This window comes from Ziziphus jujuba, chromosome 3 (assembly GCF_031755915.1).
Source record: "Ziziphus jujuba cultivar Dongzao chromosome 3, ASM3175591v1".
In the NCBI taxonomy this organism is placed as follows: domain Eukaryota; kingdom Viridiplantae; phylum Streptophyta; class Magnoliopsida; order Rosales; family Rhamnaceae; genus Ziziphus; species Ziziphus jujuba.
The window spans coordinates 30246982-30263507 of NC_083381.1; the positions used below are offsets into that span (position 1 = coordinate 30246982).

Here is a 16526-nt window from a genome sequence, read left to right on the forward strand (position 1 = left end):
TCTAATTCAATTCGTGAATTGTAGGTGTATTATATCATTGAAATTACTTGTCATTGTTGTGGTCAATACCTCTGGGGTCTAGCCTACACATTTCCTTCTCTACTTTTCTGGGATTGCTTGTCATTGAGCATACGTTGAAAAACATATAACTTGTTGGATTTCATTTTCACATATGCATTTTTTCAACTGGAAATATGTATGAATTGTGTATTACATTTATTTTTCTACCCCTGTTGATCTTATATAGAGGTTGTTGTAATTTGTCTTCAGGTGCTAGAATTTCCCTTTCATCTTTAGTAGTTGTCGAAGGAAAGATTTGTTGGGATCCTTACTAATATTGATTTCTACATTTTTCAGCATTGAAGGAGCAAATGATGGAATGAGTAGAAAATTGAAGCATAAAAGTTGCTACCGTTAAAGTTACAAGTGTTTGCTGGGAAAATTACACACACACTTACAGAGATAGAGAAAGAGAGAGAGAGAGATATATATATATATATAAATAGATAGAGAAGCATTGGTGGAAGTTTGCCTCCCATTAATGTAAGTTGCTTCTCTGAACAAAACAGAAAAATGTTGTAAACTAATTTTGCTTTAATGTAACAAACTAATCTGAGAACTTTATTTGTGCTGTATTGAATGGTTTTTCAGAATTGTTAATAATTTCCATGATGGATTATTTTAGAGATGATAAGTCATCTCTTTATAAATTGCTCAATTTTGAACCTTTGTCATTATGAGCTATGCTTATAATATTATGTTATCTGGTGTGACGGAAATGTTTGTGCTGCATGGTTAGAATGTGAAATGTGAAATTAAAACTATTATGAAGTTGTGTTTTTGTTTGAATTTAATGGGAGGTTTGAATGTGAAACCATAATATATGTGTTAGAACTATTGGTTATCCTTAGGAAGCAATGTCACATGCCCATGGTTGGTTTGTTTCCTAATGTATAATGTACACTAATATATAGAAGATATTGTAGCTTTTAAATCCACATATGCGCTGATTCGAAAAGATTCTTTAGCCATTTTCATTATATTTTTGCACAAATCCCATTAAGTGAATGTCTTTTAGGTTCTAGAAAATTTTCCGCTTGGCGAAAAAAATTTCCTCTAGGCAGAAAAATTTTTTCCTCCAGGTGGAAAAATTTTCCTCCAAGCTTTCCTCGTGTCGGAAAAAATGTTTCCTCCATATGTTAAGCTTTGTTTTATAATCTTTGAGATAAATGGATTCAGATTACCGACGAAGGTTTTGAGACTCGGAGACATTGAGGGCAAAGGTTAATTGTAGATCGAACTTCTGGAAAGCCGTGTTGGATATTAAGTTCAAGCTTACTCAGCCCAAATAAAAAAGTTCGAGGATAGCTGTTTTGGCCACTTTTTGAAGGCCAACGAGATACAATTTAGTGGCCACATCGTCAACAGCATGTTATATAGGCAATGTGTTTGCGACGACAAGGATCCTATGGTATTCAATTTTGGAGGGCGTGATGCTATATTTACGCAGAGAGACTTCACCATAATTACAGGTCTACGATTTGGTTACGAACCCAATAGGCGAGTTAACATCTCTACTCGTATTAGTGATACGTATTTTGGCGGAAAACGAAAGGTCATTAACTCGGAGATAACCGAAGCTTTCATGACTGCATAGTGTCAAGACGATGATGAAGCCGATGATGATAGATTGAAGTTGGCTTTATTATATTTCCTAGAGACGGTTCTTCTAGGCAAAGAAAGCATAGCCACCGCACCCCATAATCACTTGGAGATGGTAGACAATTTAGAGTACTTCAATAACTATCCATGGGATACTTTATCATATACCACCACCATTAGATCGTTGAAAAGTGCTTTGAGCATAGATAGTCCATGGCTTTAAACAAGTCAAAGAGTTATAGTCTTTGTGGGTTTTCCTTTGGCTTTCATGGTAAGTTTATTATACTATTATTTAAAGTTTGTTACACTTGTATTTATGGTGTGTATTTCTTTACTTCTTCATTACTAATTAATTGTTTGGAAAATTTGGGGTTTTGAGACAATTCCTTCGTTAGGTCAAGCATTTGGAAAGAAGTTGTCAGACATGGCATTCCCTCGAATTCTTAATTGGCATATTTCATAAGTGCCAAGATTTGAGAAGGCCACTGAACTCTTCGATCATCGTGATGTAAGTATATGAGTTCTTCCACTTATATGTACAAATAGATATACAAATATACATTCCAACATAGTAATATTATTTATAGACTTTTGCAATATTTGTAGTAATATTAGTATTACTTAATAATCACTTGATGATAATACCTTTTATCTTTTGCAGTATCCTGTTCATGGCTTAATGAATGCAACTGAATTTGAGCGTGCATATATTTGCAAAATTGCATGGGATGTACATCATGACACTACTCCATACAGTGTTGCACCTGCTATCCGAGACAAGCTATCATAGGGAAGTCATGGTGAAAAAGATGAAGGTGTTCCACTTACAAGTAGTGGAAGAAGTAAGAAATGAAAACAAGCGTCTATGGAAAGTAAGGGTAAAGGAGGGAGGCGGCGAATGGGAGATAAGCCGACGGACCAGCCTTCATCATCAACTGCAGGAGTTGCTGCTTATGTTCGTGTTAAACCATCGACTCCATCCCAACCTCCAATGACTCCATCCCATGATGATATTTGAATAAATTGTATGAATGTTTATCTTTTTTATTATTACAAGTACTAATCATTATTGTTTCTTTTAGGTACCTTTGAGAGAGAGAGATTAACTATCCTTGAAAGTGAAGTGGCTAATGTACGACAAAACGTTAAGGATTTAAGAATCACCATGCTTTGAGAGTTTGCAAGTTTGGAGACCAAGCTTGATAAGTTAATGAAGCACCAAGGAGTGGGAGTTGGTGCTGACGGATTGGGAGATGGGATGGAAGCGGACATTGAAGAGGATGAAAATAAAGAAGACTTTGGTCCCGATGCAACCCCCATTGATAGACAGTCACGTCCATCCGTTGTAAACGATGCAGGACCAAGTGTTACGATTATTGAGAAAGTGTCTTCATCAAAGTTTCCAGCCGGGAGACGTGCAAGAAAAGTAGCAGCTGCTAAGCAAAGTATAGATATTGGGAGGCGAGATAGAAAGGCAGCAGCAGCTATTACAACTTCTTACAGTGTTGAAGGCTTGCGGAAAAAAACTACAACGCACTTTACCCGGTGCGTCTTCTACTTTGAAGTTCAACCCATACAAACTAGTACACACGCGACTTGTAAAAATTTTTGACCAATTTATAAAGTCCGGTTGGGCAGCAAAGGTTGATGTGGACATTTTGTCTGCGGGTAAAGACTTTTTCCAATTGCTTATAACCAGTGAGAAGTGGCTGAATTACAATGTAAGTATTTTTCGATCAAGATTTTTGTTTTATAATTTGATAAATTCCATAAATAGTTGTTCAACTGCATGGATGTAATTTAAAATTAACTCGTCTTTCAATGCAGCATATGGAAGTTCTGCCTTACTTATTTCGTGTACGTGCCAATCGATTCCCTGATATTTTTTATCATAGTTTTGAGGTGATAGATGGAGGATTTTGGGTAAGTAAAGACGTATTAGAGGCCAGGTGTCCTATATGTGGCTATTGTGATTTTGGGTAACTAATAATTTATTTTATTGTAGGTATACATTGAACAGTGTTATGGAAAGTTCCTCGCCAATCCATCTAAATTCCAATTCTCATATGCAATGCAAGAATATGTATTAGGGATTCGAATGAAGGAGTCGAAGCCATGGAAATGCGTAAATCATGTACAACATACATGTCCAAATTGTATAATGTTAACTATTCATTTATTCATGTGCCTTCCTTTATTTGTTGTGCTAACTGAAATCTTGTAATGTATTAACAGTTGTTGATTCCACTAAACAAGTGCAACATACATTGGCTGGTAGGGCACGTGGACTTGAAAGAGCATCGTATAACTGTATATGACTCAGATAAAGCTGGCAACCAAAACAGGGGAGAAATTTATTTCCAGAAATTATGCATTATGTTACCTTATTTATTGCGGTCTGCATCCTTTTATGAGCAGCGGACGGATCTTGTAGACTCCGTTGATGAGTTTACATGTGAATTGGCACAAAATTTTCCTCAGCAAAGTAACGGGTAAAGCCCCGTAATACGTACATGTTTGTTGAATAAATATTAACTATTGAATATGGTTCTAATAATACTAATATATGTTATAATAATTGTTTTCTTGTAGTGGTGACTATGGCATATTTACACTCAAGACCATTAAGTTTTTACATCCTAGATTACCAATGATATTCAGACAAGATGACATGGAGTTCTTTAGGAGGAAGTATACATATGAGGCTTACAACAAAGAACCAAGCATATGAGCTGGGTGGTGATGCATTTTTCTGTCCTTTTGTCATGTTTATAGATGCATATTCTTTATTATATTAGACTTTTAATTGTAAAGATAATGGTGGCTTATAATGTTCATTTAACAAAGATAACGATATGTTATTGATGTAAGGATAACTAATTGACCTTATAGAAAATGTGCCATGTTTATTTATTAGAATTCCATTATGCACAAACGTCTTACGAGCTCAATTGCAAATTCTAAAAAATTTTCCGCTTGTCGGAAAATATTTTCTCTAGGCGGAAAACTTTTCCTCCTGGAGGAAAATTTTTCCTCCAGTAAAAAATCCCATATGGAGATCAATTGAAGACTCTGGATAATTTTCCCCCAGGCGGGAAATTTTTCCTCCAAGCGAAAATCGTTTTCCTCTTGTTGGAAAAAATTTCCTCCAAGCGGAAATCGTTGAATAATTTTTACTCCTATCAGAAACTATTTTCCTCCACTTCAAAAATCAATTTCTAATAGGTTATTTAAGTTAATAGCGGGGTAAAAAAATTGAGAATGCAGACAAATATTATATAAGATGAAGATGGATTTAACAAAAAATGTATTGACATTTAAAATTAATAACCATTTTAAAGAAAAAAAATGATATATATTTGTTTTTTTTTCAAAATCATTTGGACATTTCATAAAATGAGATGTAAACTAAAGATTTAGAATCAACTCTAGAAAGCCTCTTTTCATTTGAGATGAAATTCAAAAAAAAAAAAAAGATTGCTAATAAATCTTCCACCATGGAGTAGAAAATATAATATCCAAGATATGAAATAATTATCAAAACATATTAAACCATAACACTTAATTAAAACTTTCTAATTCGAAGCATAAGATAATGGATTCGTACATCTCTGCCTATAATGTCCAACACCACCGCATCGGCTACATCTACATTCAATGACATCTTCACCTTCAGATGGTATGCGTTGCATCCTCGGCTTTTTGGCTTGCCTACATGTCCATCTTGGTGGAAGAACAATACGACTTACCACGTCATCCAGAGCATGCCACTATTTTTCATCTAACACAGGGTAAATGGACTCAGCATAAGCTACATGATATGTATCCGCGGTGTAGTAATGAGAACACATGCCATAAGGAGCAATTTTGCAGTCTCTGCAAGCGGCAATACATTGATCACAAGGATATTGATCAAGATCGAAGACTTTGCATGAGCATGTTTTTTATTGGAGATTAACTATACCCTTCAAACTCCCACCTTCCACAAGAAATTCATGCATACTGATGGCTTTCACACGTAGTCCGATGGACTCCAAATTTCGTAGTTTTAGTTGCTCTTCCATATGGTCAGTCACAGGCTTCGTCAATTTTGCATCTGCAATACGTCGCTCATAAAACCACCTTTGCAGTAAATCCTGTATGTGCTCAATTAATGCTACTATTGGCATCTCTTTAGCATTTAGCAAAATACCATTCAAGCTTTCTGTAATATTGGTGGTCATGATAGTGTACCTTCTACATGGAGAAAGAGAACGTGCCCACCTTGTAGGGTCACATGGTCGAACGTACTGGGTAGCCCTACTATTTTTTGCCTCAATTTGCCCCATATAAAACTCAAAATCTTCAACCAAATATGCACTAGCTGTGAGCATGAAATATTGTATTATTGTTTCATCTTTCGCATATCCATTTGCTTTAATATTCTGCTTATATGGTACGTGCACAACGAATGGTATGCATTGGGAAAAACTTTGCGTAATGCCCTTTCAATAGCGGGGTGTCTATCACTCACAAACACCAAATTCGGAAAATCTCCGATAGCATCCTTGAGGTTTTGGAAATATCATGTATATGCTTGCTTGTTCTCTCCATCTTCAATGCCGAAAGCCAAAGGATATATTTGCTTATTGCCATCCATGCCTGATGCAATATACATGTACCCTTTGTATTTTTCTTTCAATGTAGTTGCATCAACAGCCAACACAAGTCTTATGTGGGATTTAAATCCCCTAATGCTTGCTCTAATCACCATAAAGAAACATATAAAATTGTTATTATCGTCTGTTTTGATATGTGTAAAAGTCCCATGGTTCTTCGACACTAACTCATAACAGTAGGCAGGCAACTTAGCAAAATTCTCCTATGGAGATCCCCTAACACTATTAAGTGCATAGTCTTTACATCTCCATCCTTTGTTATAACTTATATTCACCCCATATTTCTGCAAAAAATCATGTTGAATTTATTTGGGTTTGTAAACACGTGCAATACCTTCATATTTAGATTTGAGACATTGCCCGATAACCCAGCTACTAGCCTGCTTATGTTCTCGATGCACGATATCTAATGAGCAACTGTGTACATTATCAAAAATTCTCACAACAAATATTTCTCCATTTTTAAATGTGGTTGTACGTAGTCGCCATTTACAAGTATTTTCTAAGCATACAACCTCATACTGTTGTGTAGTTGACCATGTCACCTTGAACTCCTTATTTTTTCGCATGCAATAGATACTCAGTTTATTCTGTAAGTCACGTTTGTTGCGAAATAATTATCCAACTACTATGCTCTCACAGCCAGTGAACTTTGACGAAAATATTGCCATAGAACCACTTCTGTTGCTCGATGATATGTGGTCACTTGTAGCACGATGAACCCTAACATCATCAACTCCTTCATTGTTCATTTCAAGATGCATATCATTATCACTGTCCGGCAACTCATGATCAAAATCTACATCATTATGATCAACATCATCCCCTGCTGCATTGTAATTCTCATTATGATCAACATCATCCCCTGCTGTATTGTAATTCTCATCATGATCAATATTATGCAACTACTCATACTTCTCATTGTTAGGAAATCGTTCAGTATAGTCACCTCCAACATCAACTCCTTCGTGGATGTTAAATGATGTCCAGACCCCACGAACATCAACGTGATCTCTAAATTGAGTTTCTTGAACCATAATTTCCTGTGATGTAGCCTGAATAGGTTCAGTATCGGAAACTTGTGGTAGACGAACACCAATTGGAGGACAAGAAAAAGAATGAAGATTACTCCCACTATCCGAAGTAAAGGCTGTTTGATGAACATTTCTAGATACATGTTTAACTTTCGAAATCACCTCAACATACATTGGAGGCCGCATCATTGTCATGCCTCCATTCCTCACTTTTTGAAGAAAGCATTTCACATCCCTATCCCAGCGTATTTCTGTAGGATCCAACTTTTCTACACATCGTCCATAGATCCATTTTAGCTTTAGCAAATACTCATTTCAATCTATCTCAATAGAATTGAAAATCTCATCTTCTAACTCTGATTTGGTGCATCTCTTGCCGATGAAAACCATTATATTTTTACCATTTTGATATTCCCAATTACCACCATCATTTTGTACCGATGTTCCATTGTATAAAACTGCAATTACAATATCATCATCTTCCATTTTACTACAAAATTAAATGAATAACGTTAAACTAAATCAATAAATATATAAAAATTTGAATAATACTAAACAAACATATTAACTGTATTAAAAAAGTTGATTCTGTTTTTTTTTTCTGTCAAATATAGCTTTTTCCTACTGGTGGAAAACTAGCGGAAAACTGGCGGAAAATTGACCAAAAATTAGCGGAAAACTTACGAAAACTGACAAACTGGAGGAAAATGGCAGAAGTTCATCTTTTCGCCAAATTTTCTCCATTTTTACTGTTTTTTGCAATTTTTCAGTTTTACACAAATTTTTTCCCATTTTCAAATCATATGCCACCTAAATATCTTTAAACTCACATATAACAGCTCATAAATTAATTTCTTGCATACCCATATTAAATAAAAAGCTTAAAAATTCCAAAACTAACAAAAAATACAAGAAAAAAGAGAAAAAAGAGAAAAAAAACACATATTTCCTTAGTTTCATCTAATAAGAAAAAGATAAAATTTTTACCTAAGTTTAGTTTCAGATATGAGAAAATACAAGAAAATGAGAGTGAGAGGAGATGAGATGCAAAGAGTGTTTGTGGCCTGTTAGAAAAATTCTTGCACAAAACATGAACGGCTGTGTAGAGGAAGAAGGAAAGGGTAAAAAAAACCTATTGCGTAATTTTCAATTTTATCAAGGGTATTTTGTCCCAATATGGCTAGTTTTTTGAAAAACAAATATATATATATATGTTATTCTTCAAAAATCCATTTACGGGATGGCTATTTTTCGAAAAAACCCTACTAAAAACTTCAACATTATGTGGGCTAACCAATTATCAAGTTCATTATGTGGGCCAACCAAGGCTCTGCTGAACATGCTTTGCAATGGTAAAAATACCAGTATCTTTTTTTATTTTTTCGTTAAAGGCAAAAACACCAGTATCATGAACTACAATTTTATTCTTTCTGATAAAGGCCAAATTAGCAATTTACATACAGCTTTACAAAGCAGCAAAGTGGAAAACCCAGTAATGATACCCCTTAAGAAATGTTACATTAGCAAGCTATAACAGTTTTGCCAAGCAAGACAAAAGTTATTCCATGTGTATTTATATATTTATATATGTTATTCCATTTCATATTTGATCAGTAGTTTGTTTAAATAGATGATCTGGAGAAAGAGTCAGCTCCAGTAATCCTGATGTAACTTGGTCCTTTTAACAAATCAAATGAAGTTAAAGAATGTGGAGGCAGCACAACATCCATTTCCGCGGCAGCATTTTCAAGCGGACTTTGCTGCGGCACCACCTGCAATATTCGACGAACAACACAAATCATTCATGGTTGTGTTTCAGTTAAAAAAACAATTGTTATTCTTTTGTAAAATATGTAATATATTATGCAAATCCATATTGAAAGTAACAAAACCATATTGTAGACCATGTTCGATAAAGTTAAAAGTACGGAGAAACTTGAATAAGATTGAAAATATATACAATTAAGGAGAAAAAAAAGGGTGCATGAGATATGAAAAGATGTACCAAAATTTGAGGAAATATACAAACATGAAGGGATAATGACTGCTAAATTACCTTGTCTGATTTACTGAAAGAGTTCTCTTCCAACAGATTGGTAGAAATGAGTACGGTCTTGTTTGAGCCAGAGGCTTGTATGGAGTTCTCCAATCCATCCACAGAAATCTTGAGATTCAGGGTGTTGCTTCCATAGTTCACAACCTGCCAACTCACAAAATTAGAAAATGAAGAATAAAAGAAAAGCTCAAAAGTCTAATGTAATTTTTATTATTTACTATTATTATTTTTTAAAATGATACCTTTATTCTAATGTAATCTTTGTCATTTTCTGAATTCTTCCAAGAAATTGCAGATGCAACAAGCGAAGAAGAGAAATTTGTTTGAAGTACTGATTTAAGAAGTGTTGCTCCGCTTGATTCCGTGAAGAAACGTAGCACCCAGTAGCTAGGAGTTCCATATAGGCTGGATGAGTTAAAGACGATTGCATCCAGATTTCCATCTTTCTTACTAATGAAACAAAAACAGTTTTTTCTTTTTTTCTTTTTTTTTTAAATGAGGTTATAGCTAAAAATTAAAAATTCACGATCCTAAAACCCTATTATCAAAGGAACAAATATGGAGGTTGGTAATGCAACTAAGGTCAATTCTCAAAAACCTAAGGTACAACTGTTCCTTTCAAGGCCGATAAGAAATCCAGCTTCAGCCAGTGCTGCCAGAAAACTTCCTCGGCCAGCATCTCTTTTGTCATTGACAGCATATTCACTTACAAAAGCCTGGAGTGTGCTCAAAGCTGAGACGATTAGTCAAATCAGTTTGAATGGAAAGTACTAAAAATGTATAAACAGGCACATGGAAATCACCTTAGGACCCTTGCGTGGTACATTATCAAACCTATGATTTTTAGAGAAAATGTCGTTTGCAGTTGTATAAATCTGACCATGAAGTAAGACAACCATCATTCGATGTTGAAAAAGCAGACATTCATACATGGTACTAAAAAAAACTATCAATAGAAATGTAGTACAAGTACAGATGCTACGAGATTTACATGAAAATCATACAAATCTGCAGGGTGATCCAATGGTTTATTAGAACCATCACAGTTTGATATTATTTTGATATCTGGATAGTCATGTTTTATAGCAGCATAGAACTTGAGGTAGTTTCCTGGTTAAACAAGACAGTTCAGAAAATATTATCTCATGTCAATGGAATTATAAGAATATGTATTGCAATATTGTAATTAGAAATTAAGCAATTATCTAGTTTCTTTCTAAGCCGAGATTGAAATGAAATCCTCTGGACAGCTGAAAGATGAGAGAAACTGAATTTGTACTATAAATCAACACCTTTTTCATCGAAAGAAAATGAATCAAACAAAAAAGAACAGAGTTGTGCGAACCTCGGTAGTTCTTTGTACTGCAGTCCTCATTCCCAATAGCAACATATCTCAAGTCAAAAGGTTCTGGGTGTCCCATAGAAGCACGGAGAGAACCCCACTTCAAATCCGGAGGACCTCTAGCAAATTCAATACCATCAAGGGCTTCCTGCAATCATCAGTACAAAATTAGCTAGCAAACTGAATGAATAATTATATCACCGGGAAAAAAAATTTAAGATTTATAAACAAAACATGCAGTTCTACAAAGTATGGTCAACATCAGCTCTCATTTTCACATTACAAAAGCTCAATGCACAATTTTTGTCACGAGCTGACAAAGCCCATTAACACTGAGGTTCTATATAGCTCTCTTATCAAGGTTTCAAGATTTTCTCTTATTACTACAAGAATTTGTCCTGGCTCTAGCTGTATGTCTACTTTATGCCCAACCAATCCCCACATAGCAGCTGAAGAGACTAAAAATTCCATTGGTGCATATTCTCAGCTGATTTGTATCTAAGTTTAGCTAAATAGCACCTAAAATAAAACTTGATGTTCGATGGAACAAACAGATTCCCTTGCAACAAATTCATATTCAATCCATTAAACTAGTATTTGAAATACAATCATTTCCACATTTAACTAAGCATGTAAGGTTATACAGGATCAGAGTTCTATCGACAATATCAATTATTAGATAATCATTAAAAAAATTCTACTGCTTCACGAGTAGAACTGATAGCTTATGAGAAGTGGTTTGATGAGGAGAAAGCAGAATGCTAGCAACTATACCTGGACAAAGGGCTTAACAACAGAACTATCAACTTCATCATGGTGACTGACACCTGAGAAATTAAGGAAATAAAAGAGAATAAGGAAAAAAAAAAAAAAAAAAAAGAAGGATTGAAAATAGATGTAATTTAAGTATGAATTGAATGTGAAATACCGTTATTGAAAACCCATACTGGCAAAGCACCAAGGTCTTCCGACAGCTGTAGAAAATAGAAAGGAAGTGCTTTAAAAAATCTTCACCTTCTTATGTTCTTGTAGTGTAAATCTTAACAAGTTATGAAAAATTTATTATTCCTACACTTGCAGTTTAAGAGATACCCACCTGGAGAAACTCATATAACCAAGTGCATCATCAGTCCAGTACAACCAAACATCACTGAAATGACCAGGTCTCTCTTCCCATGGTCCAACCGTATCTTTCCAACGAAATGCATCTCTTAGCCAGTCACCTTCAACAAAATAGCCACCTAATGCAACATGAAGTCTGTGTTAGCCACGTCACAATTTTTGAGAATTCAACAAAACTGCACCGAAGATAAGGCTAACTGATAGAGATCATAAGTAGTAGCATATCAGGTTTCATTGCCAACATGGGTTTTTCTAATTACCTAGTGCTTGACTTAACTGTATTGGGCATTTATGCTATTGCTAAGGTTTGTAGTCTCATTCACTAGACTTGAATCCTGGCTACTACAGATAACTGAAATCCTAGCTGCCTTTTCTGTAGAAAACAATATATTTCAGAAAGATGATATAGCCACAGTTCAATTTAAAAGGACAATGAAACCATCAATTTGATGCAAAGATATCAAGCCTGGAAACATCCTTATGTATATTGCAAATATTCCACAAGAAAGCTACATGTTTAAAAAAAATCCCAACCTGAGTTCAGGATTATCAAGTATCAAAACAAGTAAATTCATGTTTTCCTGGAAATCTGAGAAATCTAGGTTTTAAATCTGCCAGCATTTGGAAGATATGTTTTTGGAAACCATGTCCCTATGACAAAACAGCAGATTCAAAAATATTAATATTACACTTGATTATTCCTGTAATAGTAACAATTTTACAAAAGTAAAGGTTCAACGCTGGAAATCAATGCTTCAAGTTTTCTTTTCTAAATATTGGTGACGCAATCTCCTAGGACACATGAATGAAACAGGAGGAAGTAAAGTACCTTATATGTGTCCAAGGGCCTGAGCGAGACTTGATCAAACCATATCACCCCTTTTCTGGTTGTTGTCAATTGAAATCTCGTGTTATGACTAGTCCCTAAGGCTACCAAGGGAATCTCCACTTTTTTCCAGTCTGATACTTCAGAAGCAGAGGCTCTACAGATGCAAAAGAAGGTACTCTCAAACTATTCAAGGATTTAAAGATAATTCTAACAAAGACCTGTAAATTTCAAAAATTATCTTTTAAATGGAGATTATGCAAAATGGTGCCTCACATAATATCGGCAGCTGCCTGTTTCTGCCTACTTGAGTCTGTCAACAACACAGCAACGTCGATTGATCCTAATGACCGAACATACAGAACAAGTTTTAGGTCTTTCCTTGTTCAATATTCTGGAGAAAAAGAAAGAAAGAAACACAAAGAGTAGACAGCAACCAGTTGTAGTGAGTTACAACAAAAAACCGTTGCTAAATAAATACAATGGAAATGAATTTAATTTATGGTTTTCCTAGCTCGAAAAACACATAATAAAAGAAAGGAGAACAGTACATATAGCGAAAATATGTATTCATTTTAGTATAGGTGTTAGTCGGTTCTCACCATTCCCCAGTATCCAGGGTTATAAACACCAACACCTCCAGCTGGGCAGGCATTGGGACCCTTGCTGTCACAGAGCACATCCAGACGGAGTGCTATCTTATTACGTTCAAATAACATCCCCAATAATAGCCCAAGGATCAATGTTTGAAGGAACATTAGGGCCTCCAGCTTCAAAACCTGGGAAAAGAAGTTGTTAAGGAACTCAATTTCAATATATCAAGATGAATATAAATAACTTGGATGCCTAAAAATAATTTTATATATACCTAGAAAATATATTGACCCCCTTACCAAGCCCATAAAACATTCATTCAATTCTTATAAGCTAATTCTGCATTATGTACTACAACCTGTTCAAACTTGGATCCTCATTTGACTTGAAAATCAGACTCATTTCTAAACCCTTCATAATCTTTTACTGCTAAAGCCAAGGCCATTATAACCAACTTATAATTGACAAAAGCAGGATAAAATAAACAAATTGAGGTTTAAAACTTGTATTTTCTTGGGAGTGAATTTGGAGCTAACCTCTGTTACTTACAAGCTCAGCCCACAACCCACCAGCACCTGCATGGTTAATCTCCTGCATTGAAAGGATTTGAAAGAATGAGCATCTTCCCTAATCAAAAACAAGTAAAACAGTAAATAACAATTACAATAGCAAAGAACAAATACTACAACAATAATCATCTACGAGCATCTTAAACAAATTTGAAATGGTTGAGTCTTAAGAGACAATCCATTTTATATTGAAGTCAAACAGCACTTATAAGTTCCAAATAAATCAAGAAACATTCCACACACTTCCATACGTAAATATAAATGAAAAAGCAGGAATATAATAGATGAATAAATGTGAAAATAGAATAAATGGATAAATATGTAACAAACAATAAGCAATAACAGAAAACGATCCCTTGCCTCTATTGATATGGGTGAAATTGAACTCTGCTTTTGCCTATATGTACAAATGAATGTATAAATACAAGCCTAAATTGATATGCAGCATTTAATGTGAACTTGATACAGATAAATCAGAAAGCACATGGATCACAATCAAGAAGGTTAGAGAAACTGCACGTTATTTCTAACACATTACATATTCCAGAAGAAACAGAAACCCGCTCCAACAGAAGAAAGCGCCATATAGAAAATGAATGTACTTATACCTCAAAGAATATCCCAAACAGTGTATCGGGTATTGGTCGTCCTGATGCTTCAGAAGCTTCCACAAGCAGATCTGAGTTGTCTGCATCAACTCCAATAGCAAAGCATTGACAAGCAAAGGAAAGAAAGAGATAGACCAGGCGAACACAGTGAGGGGCTTTGCAAGAAGCCATTGCTCACTCAACACATCCAATGTTACCACAGCCTGTAAAATATATAAAGGACCCAAGAAGGGGGTAAATTCAGTTACATTCTCATCTTATTAAACAGAAAAAAAGGAGATGAAAACAATATCATTATGGTCTGTCAGGCAAATAAGTTATGCCTAAATATAGAAACCGATAGTAACCTTTTTGGTCATGACCTTTTAGTGACTATAACATTCCCTGTTAAAGCCATCAACAGAAAGGTCCAAATTGCATGTGGATGAGGCAAACAAAGTATAACTGATCAAAAGGTTAATTGCTGAGTTTGAAACAGATTTTTTTTTTTTTTTTTCTTAATGCTTATTACTGCATATGAATGCAAGAGAAAGAGCGAGTAATTTGTGGACCATGCCCAGATAAAATAAGAACCAAGAACCAAGCAGAAACAAAGATTTGTAATATGTGATAATTATCATTGAAAAAACTGCAATCTGGAACTAACCCGTTGAAAGAGAGCAACCATTGAAGTGAAACAGATATCGATTACAACATTTACTGATAATAAATAAAAGTAACACCTTTGGAAAACAAACATACTAATAAAAAACAATACCCAGAAAGATTACAGTATTAGCAAAGGAAACCAGAGAGAGAGAGTGAAAAAAGGTAGATATTAAAAGCACAAAAATGTTGGAACAAAAGGGATATGATGAGAGAGTGATAAAAGGCAAGGGGGTGTTATGGGCGTTTTGACTCGGTTTGTTTTCTTCTCCTAATTATCTGAATGATCAGGGCCCGATTTTGATGACTTTGTGCAACTGACACTCACTCTCTCTCTATACATATAGAGAGAGAGACAAAGCGAAGACCCAGAAATCCATTTCTTCATAATTTCTTTTTGGCTGATTAATCAAATTTATAAAACTACAAATTTTCCTATTCCCAATTTTTAGTTTAATATTATCTTTTTCATTTTGTGGACCCCATCTTGGACCCCAACTTTCACTGCCCTGTTTTCTGATATCCTGATGTTTTGGTTTGTACTTGTTTCCCCGCGACGGCTCAGAGTTGAGTAAATGGGGTATATCAGTAATTTTAGTTTTTTCTTGAGAGTTGAGTAAATGGGGTATATCAATAGTTTTTTTTTTTTTTTTTTTTCCTTGGTAGTTTTTGTTGTATAATTTCTTACTCAACAAGACAATAAAATTGAAAATTTTATTGTATAAAATTTCTTAGAAGGAACAGGTCCTCAATAAATTACAGAAACCTATAGCTTGTAATTTTGATTCGATCATATCCCCTTCACTTAAAAGGGAAAAAAATAATAATAAAGTTATCTATCTATCTATAGGAAATATTTCTGGTACTCTCAGAGCATGCGTTCCCCTCTTTTTTGTTTTTTTTTTTGGTGAAAGCATACTAATTGACATTGAGACAAACATAATCAATAAAAGCAGTTTTCATTTCTCAAAAATATAGTTTTTATCTTTGGTTATTGATCTGGCAAGTACTAAAGGCTGTTAATTGTCCAATTTAAATTATTAATTAACATAACACTTTCAATATTTAACAAATAAGCATATTCCTATCTTATGTAAAAAAATATGTTCCTAACACCAAAATATCATTCTCGATGAAAAAAATGTTAGTTGACACAAAACAAATAAAAAAAGGTCAATAAAATATAAATTAAATTTGATTAAAAGTTTTACCACCTTTATTTTTCTTCTCAATAACAAAGTTGTACTACCGTTAAATTGTATAAATTAAAGTTTGCAGTTAATTTTTTTCAAAAATTTGCAATTAACTCTAAAAGAAATATGATGCTTTTACAACACACAATATAAGAATTCTCCTATTTAAAAAGTTATAGTATATATCACGAAGGGATGGCAGTAAGCCTCATGTTGC

General features: G+C 34.4%; 2 pseudogenes; both read right to left on the minus strand.

The window, feature by feature from the left end:
• LOC132799166 (protein ZINC INDUCED FACILITATOR 1-like) overlaps positions 1 to 16526 on the minus strand; it is a 65177-nt pseudogene that overhangs the window by 11976 nt on the left and 36675 nt on the right.
• LOC132803295 (alpha-L-arabinofuranosidase 1-like) lies at positions 8761 to 15513 on the minus strand (annotated as a pseudogene).